The 23196-nt window shown below is 35.3% G+C and overlaps 1 long non-coding RNA gene across 1 annotated transcript in view; it reads left to right on the top strand.

Moving 5' to 3' along the window:
- The window catches only part of LOC126947709 (uncharacterized), an 81230-nt gene that overhangs the window by 3399 nt on the left and 54635 nt on the right, over positions 1-23196 (top strand). The window contains exon 2 of the long non-coding RNA XR_007723182.1: positions 22615-22728. This is a non-coding gene — a long non-coding RNA (uncharacterized LOC126947709). The remainder of the gene's footprint in view (positions 1-22614; positions 22729-23196) is intronic.

The raw sequence follows: 23196 nt of genomic DNA, 5'->3' as shown, positions 1-23196 counted from the left end.
TGCACTCCAAAGTGTGCTCCTACCTGACTTCTGATCCCATCAGTCCACAGGGTAGTTCTTATTAGGGTCACTAGTTACCTCCTAGTTACTAAATCCAGTAGGCCTTTTCAGTTCTCATTTTAGCTTTTCAGCAATGCTTGGCATACCTGACCACTTCTTCGTTAAGACACTATCTTCCCTTGATTTCCAAAACGCACCACTTCTCCTACTGTTCAAGCTCACTTTCTCTCCTGCTTTACTCCAGTAAATCTTTGACTCCATGCTTTCTCCTATTTCCTGTCACCTTGAATCCTTCCCTTTTTTTTTTTTTTTTTTTGAGACGGAGTCTTGCTCTGTCGCCCAGGCTGGAGTGCAGTGGTGTGATCTCAGCCTCCCGGGTTCACTCCATTCTCCTGCCTCAGCCTCCTGAGTAGCTGGGAGTACAGGCGCCCACCACCACGCCCAGCTAATTATTTATTTATGTATTTATTTATTTATTTATTTATTAATAGATACATGGTTTCACCGTGTTATCCAGGATGGTCTCGTCTCATGACTTCGTGATCCGCCCACCTTGGCCTCCCAAAGTGCTGGGATTAAGGGCGTGAGCCACCGTGCCCAGCCCCTACTTTTATTTTTAAATGGTGACCTTGCTTCTTAATCTCATTGGGGAAAAAAATGAACCAAATAATAGAGGTTTCCCATGTCTATTAATCCTAACTGTATCTGTGAGTCTTGGTTAAGCTAACCTCTCTCTTGGGAAGTAAATCTGCTTTTCATGTACTTTACTGAGCCTTTCTCATCAGTATATACAAATATGATTATTTACCTTTTGTTTAAAAAACCACAAGCAAATAAAATAATTTTTAAAAATTCTCTTCACTTTCTTCTTTGACTACCATTTCATTTCTTTCTGTTAATAGCAAAACTCTTGGAAATGGTGGTTTATATTCATTGTCTCCAATTTTCTTCTCCCATATTGTGTTTAGAGTATTCCAGTCAGATTTGTATCCCAATTGTTTTTCTGAAATTGCCCTTCTTGAGGTCATCAGTGACCTCTACACACTGCTAAATCCAGTGGTCATTTCTTAGATCTTATCCTTCTTGATCTATAAGCATTGCTCACTAAACACAGTTGTTTACTCTGCTCTAGAAACAAACAACACTCTACAAACAACCAATAAACCAAACTCGCTTCATTTGGCTTACTGAGTATCATACTTGCCAAGTTTTTCTCCTATCATTCTGATCGCTCTCTTTGTTTCTTTTGCTGATTGCTCTTCATCTCCTTGACTTCCAAAGGTTGGAATTTGCCATGCTCAATCTTTCTCTTTTTGCCCTACCTGTACTTGACAGGTCATCTCATTCAGTTTTATGGCTTTAAGAACCATACATTGATGACTACCAAATCATATCTTTAGCCTGAACCTCGTCTCTAAACTCCCAGTCCATATATTGAACTGCTTACTTGACATTTTCTCAATGTTATGTAATAAGCCTCTCAAAACTAAGAGGCCTAAAACTGAGCTCTTGATAGTATTCAAAAATTTTCTTTCAGTTTTTCCCATCTCAGTTACCTGTGACTCCTCTATATCTTTTATATCTCATGCCTTGACATTCTGCAAATTCGCTTTATCTTACCTTCAAATTCTATTCAAAATTTGACCATTTTCACTGCCCCCACTATTTCTACCATCCTTGTCCAAGCAGCCATGATCTATATGGAATATTGTCATAGCCTCATGACTGGTCTCCTACTTTTGCCCTTGCTGTCTGGACAGCACAGTAAGACTCAGCAATTATTTCATATATTCCTTTACATTTCCCAACTCTCTTGTTGGTAGTTGGGACTTTATGATTCATTTTGGTAGATGGGGTGTTAATTAAAGTGAAATGTGTCAATTCCAGAGTATTGCATGAAAGATTGAATGTGAAAACAGTGATCATGTAGGCCACATATTGAGGTGGTAGAACCTCAAGCTAAACATAGCCTAGAATACTAACTCACCACATCAATGACAGCTCCCCGCAGAATCACTTCACTCCCACCAAACTTTGCATCAAAGTAGTAAATAACTTTTTTCTGTTAAAGGTATTGATAATTTAGGATTAATTTTTACCATGCAAAGTCCATTCTAACATGATTAAAAATATATTGCTTCTTCAATGTATTTTTATCACAGCAGCTAGAGTGATTCTGTTAAATCTTCAAAACTCTGCAGTAACTTTTCCCCTCACTTAGAGTAAATGCTGAAGTTCTTTTGATCTGTGAAAATTTCCATGATCTGACTCCTCCAGTATATTATTTTTATGACTTCATCTATTCTTCTCTTCTTCCTTCCCTCTACTGTAAACACACTGACCTTCTGGCTGTGCTTGAACACTTCAGACCCATAACTAAGACCTTTGCCTTTGCCATTCTCTCGTTCAGGGATGCTTTTCCTGCAGATATCTGCATGCTTAGTTCCCTGACTTTCTGCAGATGCTCAAATGCGACTTTCTCGTTAAATTCTTCATTGTCAGTCAACACCATCTCTGCCTCCTCTATTCTGTTGCAATACTGCAAACAAACAAAAACAGCAACAACAAAACTGAACACTAGATTTTTCAGTGTTTTTGCTGTCACTGTGTAATAAGACATCCAATTACTTGGTAACTTAAAACAACCATCATCAAAGTCTTTTCTTTTTTCGCAAGGTAGAATTCATGTCTTCATTCCATTTGTTATTGTAATACTTTTCACCTCTGCTATAAAAGTTATCATAAATACACTTTATTATAAATAATTGTATATATAATGTCATTATTATTAATAAGCTCCTTGAAGACAAGAATTTCTATGTTCATCTTTATATCCTCCAAGCATTAGCATAGTACCTTACAAATAGATTAATGATCATTGAATGTTGAAATATGTATTAATATTTGACTTATGTTTAAAACATGTATCAGTGAATAAATTAATGTTATTATCAAGAAAATAAAAAACACTGCTGACAAACAGGGATTACATATTCAGCAGTTTGCATAATGACTTTAGGAAACGAGTCTAAAGATTCCTAGGCAAAATGATCAGAAAGTTAAAATGTCAATATTATTTTGTTATTTATTGATAGATTAGATAATGTGTGGATTTCACACATAGTTATTTGTAGACTTAGTCTCTTCCTTTAAATAACAAGTGAACAGAGGCAGGATTTATGTGAACTTTTGACTATTGTAGGGGAAATCAGCCTTTTCTACTGGGATATAACTTGCTTGTATCTGCTGTTCTGAGATGGAACCTAGAGAAGATAGAGAAATAGCACCCAAAAAATATTCCTGTTCTAAAATACTTTTTTAACTCCATTTATAATTTGGAATCCATTTGGATAGCACATTTTTAAAAAAAAATGTATGCAACCTGGAAGGCTATTTTTCTTAATATAAACCTATACATTTATGTTGTGGGAAGTCAGGGACCCTGAACAGAGGTACCGGCTGAAGCCATGGCAGAAGAACATAAATTGTGAAGATTTCATGGACATTTATTAGTTCCCCAAATTAATACTTTTATAATTTCTTACGCCTGTATTTACTGCAGTCTCTGAACATAAATTGTGAAGATTTCATGGACACTTACCACTTCCCCAATCAATACCCTTGTGATTTCCTATGCCTGTCTTTACTTTAATCTCTTAATCTCATCATCTTCTTCATAAGCTGAGGAGGATATATGTCACCTCAGGACCCTGTGATGATTGTGTTAACTGCACAAATTGTTTTTATAGCGTGTGTGTTTGAAAATATGAAATCTGGGCATCTCAAAAAAAGAACAGGATAACAGCAATGTTCAGGGAACACCAGAGATAAGACTTCTGGCCGCTGGTGAGCCAGACAGAACAGAGCCATATTTCTCCTCTTTCAAAAGCAAATAGGAGAAATATTGCTGAATTCTTTTTCTCAGCAAGGAACATCCCTGAGAAAGAGAATGCGCCCTGAGAGTATGTTTATAGACGGCCCCCTTAAGGCGGGCCACCTTTTACAGTTGAAGTCGAAGGGATGAAATAAGCCCTGGTCTCCTGTAGCGCTCCCAGGCTTATTAGGACAAGGAAAATTTCCACCTAATAAATTTTTGTCAGACAGCTTGTCTGCTCTCAAACTCTGTTTCCTGATGAGATGTTATCAATGACAATGCGTGCCCGAAACTTCATTAACAATTTTAATTTTGCCCCATCCAGTGGTCCTGTGATCTTGCCCTGCCTCCATTTGCTTTGTGATATTTTATTACCTTGTGAAGTATGTGATCTCTGTGACCTACACCCTATTTGTGCACTCCCTCCCCTTTTGAAAATTGCTAATAAAAACTTGCTGGTTTTATGGCTCGGGGAACATCACGGATCCTGCTGACATGTGATGTCTCTCCTGGACACCCAGCTTTAAATTTCTCTCTCTCGTGCTTTTTCCCTTTATTTCTCAACCCAGCTGAGTCACTTAAGAAATAGAAAAGAACCCATGCAACCATCGGGAGTGGGTTCTCCCGATACATTTAAGTATTTATTAGTTGATATGGTTTGGCTGTGTCCTTACCCAAATCTCATCTTGAATTGTAACTCCCACAATTCCCACATTTTGTGGGAGGAACCGGGTGGGAGGTAATGGAATCATGGAGGTGAGTTTTTCCCATGCTATTCTTGTGATAGTGAATAAGTCTCATGAGATCTGATGATTTTAAAAAAAAGAATTTCCCTGCACAAGCACTCTCACTTTGCCTGCTGCCATCCATGTAAGATATGACTTGCTCCTCCTTGCTTTCTGCTATGATTGTGGGGACTCCCCAGCTATGAGGAGCTGTAAGTCTGTTAAACCTCTTTTTCTTCCCAGTATCAGGTATGTCTTTATCAGCAGCATGAAAATACATTAGTCAATCAAAAAATTAAAATGTACTATACATTTCAGAAGATGCCTAGAGAAAATGTTTCAGCTGATAAATGGTATTGGCATAAGTAGTTGTTTTTCTGTAACATGACAATGCTGGATTATCTTCTCTCAGGTAAAAACTAAATTACAGACAAATGCTGAAGTGTCAGAAAATACAGCTGTTATCAAAAAATTTGAAAAAGAGAAACAAATTAATAGACAAATATATTTAAAGAATATAAACAGGTGATTTTACAAAAAGGAAACCTGAATGGCCCATTAACATATGGAAAGGTGTTTAACCTTACTAGTGGTAATGGGAATGCCAATTAGACCCCACAAGAATATACCAATTCTCAATTCTCAAACTATAAAACATTATACATAGCTATAAAATTTAATGTTGGTGTGTACCTGAGGGCAAATGTCTGTCACAGGCATTTAGAAAAGTAAATCTTAGTATTTATTTGGGCAAATGTTAACATACTTTTTGATCCAGTAATTCTGCTTTTCAAATCTATCATATAGAAATAAAAGCATCTGTATACAGATGCTGAAAGGTTGAATTAGCTGGACCTAATGGGGCTACCGAAAGAAAATCCGAAGACAAACTCTTTATTTTACAACTTCACCATGCTTTATTGGATCTCCTTCCTCTGCAATCACCCTTGGCATTCCTATTTATTTTTATCTTAAAACAATCTATTATTTATAATTAAGATTCTCTTTCAGTTCAGTTTTTAATACTAATCTCACTTCTAAACATACACCCTTCTCTAAGCTCAGGGAACTTACGGTGGGGAAGATGATGTAGTCTTTTCTTTCATTTTCTTCATCTCTTTGTGTTTCTGCTTTAGAATCCACTAGGAAAAGTAGTTCTGTCTTTGCTGTTGATGTCCTATCAAGGCAGGTCACCGTAGTTGTCTTTTGGAGGGCCCTGTAGCATTTATGCCATATAGTTACATGATATCAGTAATATACTTGCTGGTTGACCACTTATGATTCTTCTTCAGTTCCTGTCTCTAACCCCTTTGAGTCATTCACCCCAACAGATAAACCTCTTGAGTGGGGCCTATATACATAGAGAGTCCAGCTACCTCATACAGTGATTTGCTGGTCTAGATGTCAATTATTTTCCAGAAAATCTCATACTTCTTAGTACTAACTTCCAAGTGGCCTAACCAAATGACAATTTCTCCCGCACTTCACTCTCTAAGTTCCTCTGCTCTCCTCCTTATTCAGTCACAACACAGGCATGCTCCTGACTCACAGCAAAACCAAGGTATTAAAATTAAACTTTAATAAAATATATTAAAAGCTATATGGTGTAAAAGCATAAAATGATTTCTTTTGTTAATTAATTCCAATGACAGCATTGAAAAACTTGGTTCTGTAAAAATTACAAACTATCAGAAAGTTTGCTTTTTGAAATTATGTTAGTGAGACAGGAACACCCCACTATTGCCTGAGGAGCTAAGCTATGTGGGTACTTTAACACAGAGAAGCAGCCTCAATTTTCCACCCAGGAGCAAAGCTGCAGATAATGTTTTTCAGATACAAGATTCTACAGTCATCTTAACTTCGTAGTGTTCAAGGAAAGAGAACCCTATACCCACTTCTTAGTCCAGGCTTGATGCTAATACAGCCAGGCTGTTCTTTCAGCCTGTCAAATAACTGTCCATTTTATTTAAACCCTACCTTACTCTTAAATGAATCAGAATACTGGCTCTTCCTTCATCTGTTTTGGCAAAGTGCCCCATCAATTGTGTAGTCTTTTTTTACTGCTGCAAAATGATAAACTTATCTTTGTCAGACCATAGATGTGTCATAGTCTGGTGGTCTTTCAGCAGATTTATTAGTCATGCCTAAATAACATGTTCTGTGCCCAGCATTCTCAAAGGTATTAAAAAGACGTATATCACAGTAGATGGAAACCAGCATGTAACTGAGTTGGTATAGGGCTGAATGCTGCTTAAGAGAGTAAAGAAATAAAATAAAGCAGAGCCTAAATTTTATCTCCTGAATCCTTTAAGTCCCTCTATCTAGTTGACTCTTTATGTTTCACCCTTACATTCACCTTATGCTACACAGAAGGTAAACTATACTTTCTTAAAGACACCCACATATTTTTGTCTTTCTATACTCAAATATGCTGCATATGCCACACAGCTAATGATTTTCTTGATTCTCATCGAAATGTGACCTTTCATTTGATTTTCAGTAAACTCTTTGGCTTGTTATGACCCATATAGTTTCCTTTTTATTATAATTATTGGAAAATGTAATTTGGTTGACTTTTAGATTTCATCATATGTCTTCATAATTTTCTCTTACCTGGAATGTTCCAATAGACTCGTAGCAAACTAATAGCAAGATTAGTTTCCTTGCTTCCATTCTAGGCACTTTACAGTCTGTTTTCCTCACAATAGCTCATGTGATTTTTAAAAACATAAATTACATCACATTACTTTCCTGTTTGCAACCTTTAATTGGCTTCCCGTCACAGTTAGAGTAAGACCTACAGTCCTTCTCTTGCCATATAAAGCCTTTCTTGGTATTTCTATCGTCTTATGTCCTATTTCTCTGCTTCATGAGCACTCCCCATTAGTCATTCTTGCAGCAGCGGTAGTGGGGGTATAAAATTAAAAAAACGAATCTCTTCAAATGTCCTTTTTCTCTCTAACATTCCTCTTCCAGATGCTCATATCCCTCATGTTTATTCAGTTTTTATGCAGATGTGCTTTCCTCAGAGAGGACTTTCATGCCATCTCTGGAAATAGCATTTCTCCTCACCTAGCCAACACTAATAACTTAACCTTGCCTTATTAATTTCTTGCAAAATAGCAGCCTAGAAATATATACTAATGTGTGTGTGTAAGTGTGTGTGTGTGCACGCATGCGTGTGTTAGAAAGTCTATGAGGTAAGAGTTTTTGTCATGTTTGCTACTTTGTTCACCTGCCAAAAGTAGTACCTGGCACATTATGGGTATGCAGTAAGTACTTTTTGAATGAGTGAATAAACAGATGAATAAATGAATGAATGAAAGTTATCCACTCATATAGTTACCTTGCTCGTGTTTATCACACTATTAGACTTTCAATTTTATATTCAGAAGTGGCTAAATCACAGATTCGAGAGTCAAAATATCTGAGACTTATATACCTGCTCTGTTATGTGACGTAGGAGAAGTTACTTAATCTATCTTCCTCAATGTTCAAATATATAACATAGAGATAATAATATGTATACCTCACAGGTTTATGAGTATCAGGTGAATTAATGTGGCACAGAGTGCTATAGAAGTTGTTATATTTGTTATTTTTACATTTAATTGGTGATTATTTGAATATTATCTATCTTCTTCACTAGACTTTTGGGAGCCATATTAATTTTTATCCATCACTTTATCTTCAAGCCACAGTTCATAATATGTGCTCTATAAATATTCTTTGAACTTTTTTATAAAAAGCTGGTTTCAGTTTTGAGATCATGCGTGCACGTATGTTTGAGTGCACTGGGCCTATTTTCATATTCTGTAGTTACCAGTCGTTGTCGCTAGATGGCAAGTTTGTCCTAGCCAAGGCAAAATGTTTTAAGACCAGAGACTGAAGAGTAGCCCTAAATAGGGGAAAATTTTGTGTATGTGTTTTTATAGAACGGTAGGATGATAAACATTTACTTAAAAATAATAGTTTCCTGTATTTTTTTTTTCATTTCATTAGGTACTCTACCCTCCCAGGGATCTCATCTTTTGTATAGTGATGCATTTTATCATTACTGTCATGCTGTTGACCCTTTGTTACTATATTCACTTGTTTCTATTTAAAAAGCAATGTTTAAAAAGGTCTCTTAATGTATTCTTTATCAACATATGTTTCCCACGTCTTTCAAAATCATACTTTTTCCCTGCCAGTTCCAAAATATGTTTTGATTTTGGCTAAGACATAAGCTAACCTTTTTGAGCAAGAACTTTGTCTTTTTTTCTGATTACTAGCCACCCTATATCGATGTGAAGTATATATCCCTTTTGATTCTTTTAAACTCTCAATGTACCATCTTGGAAAAAGAAACTGTTTGGCTCAATGCTATTGTATCTGTCCAGCTTCACCTTTGTTTAGCAAAATTATCAAAAGGCTCCTGGTATAAAGGAACAAAAAAGAGTGTTAAGTAACCTATAAATTAGATAATCAATCTTTAAATGATCATCTTATTGAATTATTACAATTATCTTTATAAATATAAATTTCTTAGAATTGGTTAAATGTACATATATGCTTTGGCAAGTTAAATTTACCAAAATACATTAAAATTGTGGGCATGTAAACAAACATAAATAATAGTACCTTTAATATGGTGCTGATTGTTTTTAGTGCAGCAATATTTACAAAAAATCCTTATTTTCTTTTTGAAAGTTAACTACTGAATAAAATAGAGCTAAAAAATTAACTATTTTTTAATATTTTTTTCTGTGTCTTGATGTGTCATAGAATAAAAGAAATGTGGTTATTTTTCTTACAACTGCTAAAATACTTTTTCCCTCTTTTCCTCTTGTCTTGATCCATTTGCACTGGTATAACAAAATACCATAAACTAGGTAACTTATAAACAACAGAAATTTATTTCTTACTGTTCTGGAGCCTTAGAAGTCCAAGATTGAGGCACCAGCAGACTTGGCATCTGCTGAGTTTTACCATTTCCTGATTCAAAGATGATGCCATCTCACTATGTCATCACATGGTAGAAGGGGCAAGGCAGCTCTCTAGGGCCTCTTTCATAAGAGCATTAATCCACTCATCACTTAATCACCACCCCAAAAGCCGCATCTCCCAATATTATCTATCACCTTGGGAGGTAAGATTTCAACATAAGAATTTTGGGCAGGATACAAACATTCATACATTAGTACATCTTCTTCTTAAGAAAAGTGATTATCTTGGCTATACGGGCCCTTTTTTTTTGTTGTTCCATATGAAATTTAAAGTAGTTTTTTTCTAATTCTATGAAGGAAGTCAATGGTAGCTTGATGGGAATAGCATTGAATCTACAAATTACTTTGGGCAGTATGGCCATTTTCACTATATTGATTCTTTCTATCCAGGAACATGGAATTATTTTCCATTTGTTTGTGTCCTCTCTAATTTCCTTGAGCAGTGGTTTGTATTTCTCCTTGAAGAAGTCCTTCATGTTCCTTGTAAGGTGTATTCCTAGGTATTTTTTCTCTTTGTAGTAATTAAGAATGGGAGTTCACTCATGATTTGGCTCTCTGCTTGTCTATTATTGATGTATAGGAATGCTTATGATTTTTTCACATTGATTTTGTATCCTGAGACTTTGCTGAAGTTGCTTATCAGCTTAAGGAGGTTTTGGGTTGAGTTTTCTTTTTTTTTTTGAAAGAATCTTACTCTGTCACCCAGGCTGGAGTGCAGCGATGTGATCTCGGATCACTGCAACCTCCGCCTCCCGGGTTCAAGCGATTTTCCTGCCTCAGTCTCCCAAGTAGCTGGGACTACAGGCACGTGCCACCATGCCTAGCTATTTTTTTTTTGTATTTTTAGTAGAGACAGGGTTTCACCATATTAGCCAGGATGGTATCAATCTCCTGACCTCATGATCTGCCCATCTAGGCCTCCCAAAGTGCTGGGATTACTGGTGTGAGCTACGATGCCTGGCCAACGATGAGGTTTTCTAAATATATAATTATGTCATCTATAAACAGAGGCAATTTGACTTTCTCTCTTCCTATTTGAATAACCTTCATTTCTTTCTGTTGCCTGATTGCCCTGGCCAGAACTTCCAATACTGTGTTGAATAGGAGTTGTGAGAGAGGGCATCCTATTGTGCCCATTTTCAAAGGGAATGATTCCAGCTTTTGTTCATTCAGTATGATACTGGCTATGGATATGTCACAAATAGCTCTTATTGAGATATGTTCCATCAATACCTGGTTTATTGAGAGTTTCTAGCATGACACAGTGTTGACTTTTATCAAAGACCTTTTCTGCATCTGTTGAGATAATCATGTGGTTTTTGACATTGGTTCTGTTTATGTGATGGATTACGTTTATTGATTTGCATATGTTGAACCAGCCTTCAATCCCAGGGATGAAGCCCACTTGATCGTGATGGATAAGCTTTTAGATGTGCTGCTGGATTCAGTCTGCTGGTATTTTATTGAGGATTTTCGCATCGCTGTTCATCATGAATATTGTCCTGACATTTTCTTTTTTTGTTGTGTCTCTGTCAGGTTTTGGTATCATGATGATGCTGGCCTCATAAAATGAGTTAGGGAGGAGCCCCTCTTTTTCTATTGTTCGGAATAGTTTCAGAAGGAATGGTACCAGCTCCTCTTTGTACCTCTGGTAGAATTTGGCTGTGAATCCATCTGGTCCTGGGCTTTTTTAGTTGGTAGGCTATTCGTTACTGCATCAATTTCAGAACCTGTTATTGGTCTATTCAGAGATTTGACTTATTCCTGGTTTAGTCTTGGGAGGGTGTATGTATCCAGGAATTTATCCATTTCTTCTAGATTTTCTAGTTTTATTTTGTGTAGAGGTGTTCATAGTATTCTCTGATTGTAGTTTGTATTTCTGTGGGATCAGTGGTGATATCTCCTTTATCATTTTTTATTGTGTCTATGTTATTCTTCTCTCTTTTCTTCTTTATTAGTCTTGCTAGTGGTCTATTTTGTTAATCTTTTCAAAAAATCAACTCCTGGATTCAATTATTTTTTGAAGGGTTTTTGTGTCTCCATCTCCTTCAGTGCTGCTCTGTTCTTAGTTGTTACTTGTTTTCTGCTAGCTTTTGAATTTGTTTGCTTTTGCTTCTCTAGTTCCTTTCATTGTGACATTAGGGCCGGGCACGGTGGCTAAAACCTGTAATCCCAGCACTTTGGGAGGCCGAGACGGGTGGATCACGAGGTCAAGAGATCGAGACTATCCTGGCTAACAGGGTGAAACCCCGTCTCTACTAAAAAAATACAAAAAACTAGCCAGACGAGGTGGCGGGCGCCTGTAGTCCCAGCTACTCGGGAGGCTGAGGCAGGAGAATGGTGTGAACCCAGGAGGCGGAGCTTGCAGTGAGCTGAGATCCAGCCACTGCACTCCAGCCTGGGCGACAGAGTGAGACTCTGTCTCAAAAGAAAAGAAAAAAAAAGTTGTGATATTAGGGTGTCGATTTTAGATCCTTCCCATTTTCTGATGTGGTCATTCAGTGCTGTAAATTTCCCTCTTAACGCTGCTTTAGCTGTGTCCCAGAGATTCTGGTATGTTATATCTTTGTTCTCATTGGTTTCAAAGAACTTCTTTATTTCTGCCTTCATTTCATTATTTACTCAGTAGTCATTCAGGAGCAGGTTGTTCACTTTCCATGTAGTTGTGCGGTTTTGAGTGAGTTTCTTAATCCTGAGTTCTAATTTGATTGCACTGTGGTCTGAGAGACTGTTATGATACTTATTCTTTTGCATTTGCTGAGGAGTGTTTTACTTCCAATTATATGATCAATTTTAGAATAAGTGCTATGTTGTGCTGAGAAGAAAGTATGTCCCATTGAACTGAGATGGAGAGCTCTGTAGATGCCTATGAGGCCCACTGGTCCAGAATTGAGTTCAGCCCTGAATATCCTTATTAATTTTCTGTCTCAATCTGTCTAATATTGACAGTGGAGTGTTAAAGTCTCCCACTATTATTGTGTGGGAATCTAAGTCTCTCTGTAGGTCTCTAAGAACTTATTTTATGAATCTGGGTACTCTTGTATTGGGTGCATGTATATTAAGGATAGTCAGCTATTCTTATTGCATTGATTGCTTTACCACAAAGCTGTAGGCATCACACTACCTGACTTCAAACTATACTAAAAGTCCACAGTAACCAAAACAGCATGGTACTGGTACCAAAATAGATATATACATCAATGGAACAGAACAGAGGCCTCAGAAATAACACCACACATCTGCAACCATCTGAATTCAACGAACCTGACAAAAACAAGCAATGAGGAAAGGATTACCTATTTAATAAATGGTGCTGGGAAAACTGGCTAGCCATATGCAGAAAACAGAAACTGGACCCCTTCCTTACACCTTTTACACAAATTAACTCAAGTTGTATTAAAGACTTACAGGTAAAACCTAAAACCATAAAAGCCCTAGAGGAAAACCTAGACTATACCATTCAGGACATAGGCATGAGCAAAGACTTCATGACTAAAATACCAAAAATAATGGCCACAAAGGCTAAAATTGACAAATATGATCTAATTAAACTAAAGAGCCTCTGCACAACAAAAGAAACTGTAATCAGAGTGAACAGGCAACCTACAGAATGGGAGAAAATTTTTGCGATATATCCATATAACAGAGGTCTAATATCTAGAATCTACAAGGAACTTAAATTTACAGGGAAAAAAAAAAAAACCCATCAAAAAGTGGATGAATGATATGAACAGACACTTCTCAAAAAAAAGACATTTATGTGGCCAAATAACGTATGAAAAGAAGCTCATCATCACTGGTCATTAGAGAAATGCAAATAAAAACCACAATGAGATACCATCTCACACTAGTTAGAATGGTGATCATTAAAAACTCAGGAAACAACAGATGCTGGCAAGGATGTGGAAAAATAGGAACGCGTTTACACTATTGTTGGGAGTGTAAACTAGTTCAATCATTGTGGAAGACAGTGTGGCAATTCCTCAAGGATTTTTGAACCAGAAATACCGTTTGACCTAGCAATCCCATTGCTGGGTATATAACCAAAGGATTATAAATCATTCTACTATAAGGACACATGTACACGTATGCTTACTGCAGCACTATTTACAATAGCAAAGACTTGGAACCAACCCAAATGTCCATCAGTGATAGACTGGATAAAGAAAATGTGGCACAAATACACCATGGGATACTATGCAGCCATAAAAAATAATGAGTTCATGTCCTTTGTGGGAACATGATTGAAGCTGGAAACCATCGTTCTCAGCAAACTAACACAGGAACAGAAAACCAAACACCTCATGTTCTCACTCATAAGTGGGAGCTGAATAATAAGAACACATGGACACAAGGAGGGGAACATCACACACTGGGGCCTGTCGGGGGGTGGGGGGCAAGGGAGGAAGAGCATTAAGACAAATATCTAATGCATGTGGGGTTTAAAACCTAGTTGATGGGTTGATAGGTACAGCAAACCACCATGGCACATATATGCCTATTTAACAAACCTGTACATTCTGCACATGTATCCTGGAACTTACAGTAAAAATTTTTAAAGTGATTATCTGTTACTTTATTCTACTTTTTAGAATGTCTTAAAATAAATATTAATTTATTCTGGCATTGATATTTTTCCAAGTTAACCCAAACATAGCTGAGATGCTACCATTAGCAATGTTGTCAGGGATTCAAACATACTGATAGACTCTCTCAGGTTAAATGATTCAATGTAAAAGTAAACATTTATTGACATTGATTTCCTGTATTATGGAAGACTTGTAGGAGACTTGCATTGACTTCTACTTCTTCTTTATTTTTCCTACCCCATTTCCAACTTCCCTTTCAAACCTGACTCATAAATTTATTTTATATCCAACTTGAGAGGGTATTAATGACATCATCTAATATAATGAGAAGGCATTATCCAAGGTACATTTTTAAACTATATATTATCCTGCAAATATCTGAGATTTTGTCACTGTTTCACTTTTTATATTATGATTATAACTTAGTTGAAATTACACATTACTGTTAACAAAAGGTAATACATAGTTATTGTTGAAATTCTGTACTGATTCACAAAAGAAAAAAATGTAACCCTAACAACTACTGATAATCTTCTAACAACTTAGTATAATTCCTTCTACTCGTTTCTCTTCCTATATTATTCATATATATTTGTAAAAATTGAACTCAGCATTACCATTCATATTGGTTTGTAATGGTTAGCAATGTTTAGTTAACGTTTTTGTGTGATTATATGTTGTTCTTTAAATCATGTTTTATAGGATTCTGACATTGCCTAACACTGTGCATCTATGTATCTGTACCTCTGTGACATTATATTGTTGTATCTACCTGTGGGTTTATACTTCTTCAGAAGTAATCTAAATTTCTCTTCTGTATGATTTCAGAAGGCTTAGTCTGCAAAATGATCTTCACTTCTAATGTCACCAAGTTACCCCCAAATGCTTATATGTCCTACAAATTTGTGTGGGTTGCTGATTGCCTTTTGAGTTCCCTACTTTTCTTGCTTTACATTCCCCTCCTCTGCCACTTTTTGGTGGGTGTAGCAATCGTGTTTCAAATATGGATGTGGGTTCATTCCTTAATTTTCTCCCTCCTTTACCTCAGCATTTAACAGTAATGTATTAAACACTGGAAATAATAGAAGAAAGTTTCAATACATCTTTAAAAATAAAGCTTGAAACTAGGTATGAATACTCCCAGAGTTTATAGTTAAGTCCTTTTTGGTGTCACATGGGTAACCCATCGGCCCCTTCTCTCTTTACTTTCTGCTTATAGAATTCGCTTCTTATTAAAAAGGAATGCCTTTGAGAAAGTTTATTTTCTTAGATGTTCAAGTCTCAATTCCAAATCCCTACTTTCCATCACGAATTTCCTTCCTTCCAGTGACAGTTGGAATTCCAACTGCCTTTGGAAAAACCTTGACTCCTATTAATATGAATAGGTCTTGTCTAAAAAGCACCACCAGGGAATATTCAACAAGGTATACCCACTAGGACAGAGTATCATTCTACACTGGTAAATTTCCCAATGTGGAAGAATACCCTGTGAGGGAATTACAGCTGAATAATCCAGGTTGGGCTCCAGCAACCTCAGTCCTGCTCCTAAAGAATCTCTCCATTTGCTTACGCTCAAATTTTACCTTCTCACTTTTATCTAGTGTCTTGTTTTGATTTATTCCTGTGTGTAACTCTTTGAATAAGGATAGGCAGACAAAGGAGACAGATATCATATCTCTGCAAAATGAATACTTTTGAGAGACATTGTCTTAATCTAAATTTAACTAAGATCTATTCTTATAAAAGAAGCAAGCAACATTAATGCAAGTTCTCATACGGTAAAGAAAGTATTTACAACATTATACAAAATAGGTAACTCTTCATCTTTTTACATTTTTTATCCCAAATTAGCATCTTTGCTTTGCTTTTTTTAACCAAAGACTCATTAAATTATTTCTACATTCAGAAAATAATGAAAAAACACCCCACAAACTTAAAGCTTTCTTCTGCTTCTGTCAAGATTTAAAAAGCTTTAACTACTTTTAGATAGCAAGTTTTAGATAATCTTAGCTAGATTGTTTATTGTGTTTAATTAAGTCAGAGAATAGCTATTTCTTAAGAACAAAAACAATATCTTATACTATTCTTGGTAATTTTTATGGCATACTTAACCAATATAAGGCTAGCATCTAGTCAATATTTGCTAAATAAAAGATTTTGGTCACTATAGTTATTCAGTAACACCACAATTACCTAAAATTAAACAAACTAGCAGCCTATCCTATATAAAATACAGCGTAGAAAGAAAAATAAATAATTGGCAAAAGTCTCTGAGCAGTGCAAATAAACGTAAAAAAAAAAAAAAAAAAGTAATGCAATAAAGCTTATCCCATATATGCAGAACTTCTCCCTACCCTACCATTTCTCAAACACGGTTTGAATTGGGTTACCTCACCCTACTTCAAGGCTAAACTCATATTGGCTTGAAGTAGTTATGACCTGGTAGTGATCAGGACTGCTGATCCAATCAAAGTACACTTCAGGGCTTCTGTGGTGAAAATTCCAAGACAGATCCTCTCTTCAACACTGAACTTGAAATGACCAGTATCTTGAAAGTAGGAAGATATTTTGCTAAAGGAGAGAAGATGGCCTAAGATCAGAGTCTCTGAAGGGAGTAGAGCCTGAAAATGTATTATGGTCAAGTTTACTTTCTGTCCTGGGAATAACTTTACCCATATGATAGCCAGTGTCTTTTTTTTTTTTTTCTGTCCTCCAACTTTGTTGAGTTTCCTGTCACTTGAAATCAAAATAATCCTTACTGATTGATTTATTTATAAGTGATTTAATTGGTTATTTATTTAAATTCATATCTTTAGTTTATGAACAATTCTAAAAGCCTCTGTTTTGTAGATTTCAAGCAAACACTAGAAATGGAAATTTGAAGAATGATGGGCAGGCCCATTTTCGTTAGTAAGCCATCGAGTCAGTCAGTGTTTGTTAAACATACGAGGCTGGAAGATTCATGAAGGCATTGGAACATGCCTTCCTTATGTATGTCTTTGTCCTCATCCTTAAAAAAGGTCTTGCACACTGTACCTGCTCAATTAATATCTATTGAATAAATGAATAAAACAATCATAATTTAGTATAAGAATTTAGTATTATAATTTAGTATAAAAATCAGGATTATTGTTTAAAATAGTTGATAAAGAAAAATATGTGTATGGTTAATACATGAAGCTACAGATAGTATAAATGGGTAAGAAAAAACTCTTATTATTAGTTTGTGATACTAAGAGATTACTTTATTCCTCTGAACCTTATCTGCAAAATGTAAATAATATAATGGTGAGCTAATGAAGTTCTGTGAGAATGTAATGAAATAATTTATGTAAAGTGCCCCATTAGAGTTCAGTGCATATTAGCTACTATTGTTGTAATGAATAAATCAACTTTGCCTTAATTTAATAATGCTTGGTTGTTACTGTGTTGTTATAAAATTTAAAATTTTTTTGAAAACTAAAGTTTATAGTTAAATTTGACACTAAGTATATTCAGTCACATTTGGATTTTCATATTCATTATTATTAAGTAATCATATCCAATTTTCACATCAAATGTTTCAATTTAAGAATATTGCTGGCAGATACTTTTATAGAATACCTAACAACGACAATGTTGAAAATCTTCATTGACTTGTCCAACTGTACTTTTTTATAGTAGATACAATTTATTACAAAAGAAATAGAACTACAGCTAATTAGAGCTACAGTCCTAAGAATCAAGAACATTTTAATAAAAGGAGACAACAACTTTCTAGTTGAAAGTCTTCAACTAGAGCTAATTAGAACTACAGTCATTAGAATCAAGAACATCTGAATAAAAGAAGAATAAGACAACAAATTATTGAAAATCTTCACTTCTGCTAAGTAAAAACCAAAGAGAGCCTGAGAATCATCTCATTAGGGCTTTTCCAATTAGAAAATTCTAAATAAACACAGAGTTAGTACAAAAGATGGTGAAACAAAAAAAAAAAAAAAATTTGCATCTTAATTTACCCTGTCCAAGTGTGCTTTAAGTATATTCATGTGTTGTATTTTTTCTTTCATGTTAAAAGTACATATCAGAAAAGTAAATATTCACGAATCAAGTACTACTTTTGTCCACTGTTACCTGCTATCTTAATTTCTTTTCTCTTGCGTTCTTATACTGTTATAGATACAAAATAGATATGTATCTACCTCACTGGTTTGGAGTATATAAGATATGTGTATGTATATACGCACACAAGTTGAGTATCTCTTATCCAAAATGTTTGGGGCCAGAAGTGTTTCAGATTTTATATTATTTTCTGATTTGGGAATATTTGTATATACATAATGAAGCCTCCTGGGGATGGGACCAAAGTTTATAACATTTATTTATGTTTCATATATACTTTATACATATAACTGAGAGCAATTTTATATAATATTTTTAATAGTTTTGTGCATAAAGTTTATATACACTGAGCCATCAGAAAACAAAGGTGTCACTATCTCAGTCACCCATGTGGACAATCTGTGGTTGGTTGCCATCATCATTATCCTTGACTCTGAATTTATGTGCTACCAATAAACAATTGTTTTCTTCACTTATTTTCACATAGATACTTAATAGTAAAAAATAAAGGCATACCATTAATACAGTAAAGAAAAAAAAAAGTAATATGTTCAAGGTAACTAAGGAGCACAGTAGCATCAGCAGACTACCTGTATCAGCTATTAAACAACAGCAACAACAAACAATTGCACGCTTTCAGTCTCTACCGACAATTCTGCATTTTGATTAATAGGTTACTGTACACTGTATTTTTTTTAAGTTGAGAAGAAATATTAGAAGCAGATGAGAGACCAAGAAGTGAGTCTTTGGGATGAGGGCTTTTTCTTCAGACACATCTGCCTCATTAACAGTGTTTTTTGCTTTAGATATCCCGTTTTCATTTTATAAACTGACATCATTTTTTTTTTGTTATGACTGTATGCTTCTCTAGTCCTTCAACAAGCCCATACACATTTTTATGATGATGTCTGTAGGTACTTTTTCTGTAGTGTTAACCTTATCTTCATTGTTACTATTATCATGATCACCTTGATTCAGAATCGTTTTGGCTGCTTCACCATCAGTCAATCAATAAACAATTGGAGCCACATTATCAGTGTTCAAAATATCTTCAATATCCACTTCTTCCAGCTTACTGTCAGACTCTGATGCTGTATTTTTTTACATATGTAAGGAAGTTAGATTTTCTTTTTCACTTGACATGGAAGTACTTCAAAGTCACCACCTAGTTCATGATCATCATTTAACGTAGTCACAGGCCAGAGGTTGTGCCTGGCATGCACAACTGTCTTTAGTTACTATTTCCCAAGCATTGGCAACAGAATATAAGACATCCTTCATGCTAAAGCCTATCAAAAACTTTTCCAGCCCTCTTTTCACTGCTGCTAGCATGTTGTTCAAGAAAGTGCTTTTGCATTTACTGTTCATTGATCTATGTAGACCCTGGTGTCATGGCTGAATTAATGAAGTCAACTTTGAAAGAAAATACATGACATGAATATTATTTTGATGAAAGTTTTAGCTGGAGGATGAGAGAACAATTGTCAAAGAATAGCAAAATCTTGCAGTTGCCATTTAGTCCAGCATCCCTACAGTGAGCATGAACCACTAGTACAAAATGTTTGTGAAACCAATCAGAAAAGATATTTCTGTTGATCTATGCATTTTTGTTAGCATAATAATGGACTGGCAAGAAATTCACTCCTTGAAAGCAGTGAGGACAAAAGCTTTTGCCTATCACGCAAGTCTACCTATATGCACATCTGCTATAATAGCACATCCTAGCAGTTATTCTGTCCTTGGCATCCTTAATTCCTATAGGGGCCGTCTCATCGGTTGTAGCCACCATCTTTCTGGGGTAATAATGTTAAAACAGGGTTGTTTCCTGAGCATTCTAGACATGTTCTGGCATTAGATTTTCATCAGCAGTGACCTTGGCAACCTTATTAATGAATTGAATTTCTTTGCTGTTTTGTGATCAACAGAGAGTTTATCTCTAGAAATCTTTAAAAATGTAATGTCATGTATTTTCTTAAATTTATTCAACCAGCCTCTTGAATATTCACAGTTCTCTTCAATTTTCAGGTAATCGTAATGAATTTTTGCATGTTTCTTGATCAGCATAACATTAAGCGGCCTGTGTTCACTGTGATGCTGATAGATGCACTGTTTCAATACACAACTGAAATCTTCATTTTTTAGCTTTATTCAGTGCTTTTGTATTTTTTATTAGCTGCTGTTCACTACTTTCAGCACATAACTTCAAGCATTTATTATTTTATCTCTTCAGGTCATATATGGTTATCCTTACCATACCATACTCTTCTGTAAGAATATTCACACTTCCAGCACCATCTGATTTCTCTAACAGCTTGATTTTCTGTGCTATAGAGAAACATAAATGCTTCCTCTTTTTTTTTTTTTTTTTATCACTGCTACCAATGTGGGTATCCACGGGTCTTTTTGACATTTGAATAGTATTTTCACTTAGAAGAGAATTATAAACAATAAAGAAGATCACAGTGAATAATGCTTGTAAGTCTTGGCCCCATGTGGAACATCATGGAAACCTGCTGTTGGCACTTCCCATTTTATTACTGTTTGTGGGTATGCATGCACAAGGAAATCTGGGCATGTACAGAAAAGATACATCATGGCTGAAGGGAATTGGGAGAGTATTTGCTCCCCTGGGGATGATGAATAAACTTTGTGTTGTATGACTGTGTTTTGACTGTAACATGTCACATGAAGTCAAGTGTGAAGTTTTTTACTTGTGGCCTCATGTCGATGCTCAAAAATTTTGATTTGTGGACCATTTGAGATTTTGAATCTTTGAATGAGGGATGTCCAACCTGTGTATACATGACACATATGTATACATATATGTATATACATATGCATATATATACTGGAAATGTAAATAAATAGTTCAATATTTATAGAAAATTAGGTTTTTGGTGATTTTTTCACCTGTATGGTGGATTGAATTATTTGCTTTAACCCCTTTGTGAAATTATTTGCCATGTAACCTTTTAATTCCACCCATACACACAAGAAAATACTCTTCCTTCATTACACTTTGATGTTGAGCTCAATCATGTGACTTGCTTTAGCCAATAAGATTTTAGAAGATAAGACACAATGTGTTTTTGTGAATGCATCCTTACCCTCCAGCTCTTTGCCATTACCACGAGAATAATAATCTTGGCCAGCTGTTGGCTCCATAAGAAGAATGGCAAAAGTGTGATGCCAACCCACCCCAGCAAAAATTAGAGACATTTTAAAAACATTCCTTTCAGAAAATCTTCTGGATTTTCTTTCTTTTTTTTCTAGGCTGGAATAGATGCCTCTTCTCATATCTTTGTAATTATTCTCTCCATAGCTTTATCACTGATTTTACCACAATATACTAAGATTGCTTTTTACTTTGTTGTAATCTTTCACCAGACTAACTTTCTGTGCAGCTGGAAATATCTCAAAAATTTTGGAAAAAACATCTGTGCCTTGATACCATAGTAGCTAAATAAGTATCAAATAAATTAATTAATTTAAGGGACTAAGTCTAACATGCAAAGTGAAATTACATTCACATTGAAATGATTCAATAAGATCTTATAGTCAATTGACTGACTTGTCCCAGTTTTTACTTCCTTGTAATAGTAACATATGTCTACACCTTTGTCATGTGTCAAGGTAGAGGAAGTATTTCAGCTCTTAATTTTGGACTTAGACATATGCCTTGCAATGGCCCATGGACTATTAGCAGACATGACACAAGTGCAAGCCTGAAAAATAACACAACAGTTGAGCCTACCCTTGGACTTGTTATTGTCATGTGCAAAACATGTCCTGGGTAACCGATTAGTCCAACTGGTCCAAGAAAAACACACCAAGAGAACTTGGATCTAACTTACAATTTGGAGCAAAACTCAGCCTAAATCAGCCAGCCTCTAGTAAGCACACAGATTTATGAGGGAGAATCAATGGTGGTTATTTTTTGCCTCTCAGTTGCAGGGTGGTTTGTTACAAGAATGACTGTGGCAAGAACTGATACTCATCTATGAAGAGATTTTTTTGTTCATGTAACTAATGAATCAATTACAGTTTATTTTGTATCCAAAGAGAAATTTCCTTAATCAAAATGAATCCAGAATGTCTTATTCACAGAGTTAAATTAAATCACCATGTTAACAGATGGATGGTCACAATTTTAATTAATTTTAACTGATAAATAACATTACCTACTTCTTCCTCTAAATATTTACATAGGTATACATACACATGTACACATGTATGCGTGTATACATCTACATAATTATTAAACTGAAGTTTAGGTATGTGGTCAATACTGCTGCATATGTATGTCCCATCTTCTCTTTTCTCCATTTTTCATGTAGTTTCTCAAAAGGCCATCTGGACTAAAGAAGAGGGTTCCCAGTCTCCCTTCAAGCTAAGTGAATTTGTGTACTGGACAACAGGATGTTGGAAGACATAATCTCTGCCACTTGTATGTAATACCTTAAAGGAAAGGAAAATGCTACTTCTTCCTCTTTTACCTTTTTACTATTATCCAGAATTTGGATAGGTGGTAGTAAGCCATTTAAAAATCGAGATGAGCAAAACACTGGATAAAAGAAGGCTGACTCTGATTACTTTGTATAGCACAGCTACCATATTAGCTTGGGCCTTTAATTCATGTGAGAATAAATGTCTATCTTGTTTAAGCCATTGCTAATACTCTATATAAAATGTATGTCATAAAAATGCAAGATATATATCCTATTCATTTGAATTACTCTAGGTGGCCTAATTTTTTAATTAAATATTTTTTAAAATTGTAAAATTAACATATGTTTGTTAATGCACTTGTTCATTGAGTAAGAAATATAAATTTTACTGTCTGCATTCTCCTGTCTAGAAATTGTCATGAGTTTGGTACTATTATTGCCTTGCCAGACTAGGCTAGTTTTCCTCACCCT

Source organism: Macaca thibetana, chromosome 1 (assembly GCF_024542745.1).
Source record: "Macaca thibetana thibetana isolate TM-01 chromosome 1, ASM2454274v1, whole genome shotgun sequence".
In the NCBI taxonomy this organism is placed as follows: domain Eukaryota; kingdom Metazoa; phylum Chordata; class Mammalia; order Primates; family Cercopithecidae; genus Macaca; species Macaca thibetana.
The sequence above is the reverse complement of the archived record's forward strand: the minus strand, read 5'-3'. Positions and strand labels throughout refer to the sequence as shown.